This window comes from Aplysia californica, unplaced genomic scaffold (genome assembly GCF_000002075.1).
Source record: "Aplysia californica isolate F4 #8 unplaced genomic scaffold, AplCal3.0 scaffold01075, whole genome shotgun sequence".
Taxonomy (NCBI): domain Eukaryota; kingdom Metazoa; phylum Mollusca; class Gastropoda; order Aplysiida; family Aplysiidae; genus Aplysia; species Aplysia californica.
This window is the reverse complement of record NW_004798345.1, coordinates 12,217-13,754: the sequence shown is the minus strand read 5'-3', so window position 1 is coordinate 13,754 and position 1,538 is coordinate 12,217.

The following is a 1,538-nucleotide window of genomic DNA, read 5'->3' as shown; positions in this document are numbered from 1 at the left end:
CACCCTCCTTTGATGAACAGAACAGAAAACAAACCATAATAAGATAAAATTTAACACAAACTAACAAAAAGAAAAGCTTGAAAAACAAAAACACATGTTTGGTGTTTGTTTTATTTTATTTTTCATTTCATATCTTTAACTGACTCAAGCATTATTGTCATTTCTTACATTTAAATAGAAGTTGTGGAAAAAATGGAATATCTCTTTTGTCTGTTATAGTTTTTGGAATGAGGGCTAGACTGTGGTGAAGGGGAAGCTGTGATGGCCTGTATGTAGCACTTCCCTCTTGGGATGTTTAGTTTTTTGTTTGCTTCACTCAAACGCTACATGAAGAGATTTACAATAAGATTATTTACTATTAATATTTGCCTGTGGTATTCAGTCTAACCTTTATCATATGAAAATAAAATGTTTAATTATTTTAGCCTCTACCGGGTGAGTGGTTGGCGGGTGCTCTGGTGTGGTTTGCTTCCACTTTCCTATCAAATACCTATCGTCTTTATCTCACCTCCTTCTTTTTTTATGTTTGTTACTCTCTTGTAACACCTCTAATCTTCTGGCGCATGACCTTATGCAGTTGCGAACGCCGAAAAACCTCTACTAAAAAAAGATTTTTATCCTTCATCATATAAAAAAAGCATGTTAAAAAAATATTTTAACCTCTACCTGGCACGCAGAAGGCATTTCCAACTTGGCATTGTCCCTAAAATAGTTAAGAAGTTGAGAGCCCTCGAAGTGTACCAGGGATAGAATTCACATTTTAACAAAGATACATTCCACATTGGCCACAGATGACAAAAGTAACCCATCTGACATCAATCGAATTGAAGCTCTCCACACAAGAATGTCGTCCAGCTGAATAGACAACAGGAAGAAGTGTCCGCTGCCAACAGGTGTACCTTTCTCTTTCTGCACACGTCTTGAGACCGCTACAGTAGTCAGTTCTTTGGAATTTGGGATGTTTTGCTAGAGTCAGAAAAAAAATCCAACAAAAACCCCAATGGTTCTTCACTCGTCTTTTTCTTCTCCAGATGTCTGGTCTTTGAGCAGACGTTGACGATCATGGTACCCCATTCCTTCCTGTTGTCTGTCTTCCTTGTCGGCTCGGGTCTTTCTCACTGTGGTATTTGTTGCAAAGTTTGTCATGTCGCCTCTGCATGTTGGTATGTGTCTTCCTCTGCTCTTCTGTCCCTCCATCTTCCCACCTAGCACCCAGCAGCAGTTTCTTTCATCCATTTTTATCTATTTCCGGTGGGTGGTTGGCGGTGCTCTGGTGTGGTTTGCTTCTTCTTTCCTATCAAACACCTATCGTCCTTATCTCCCCTTTTTCTTTTTTATGTTTGTTACTCTCATATGACCTTATGCAGTTGCGACCGCCGTAAAACCTCTACTAAAAAAATTTAGAAGTAACATAACTCGAAATTTGTCTCAACAAGAAGAGGTCTTTTGATAGTCTCTCTACGTCTATATCACCATATTATCATTAAATGTTTCTCTAAAAGGTTTTAAGTCCGTCGGTAAACCAAAGCTTCGACACC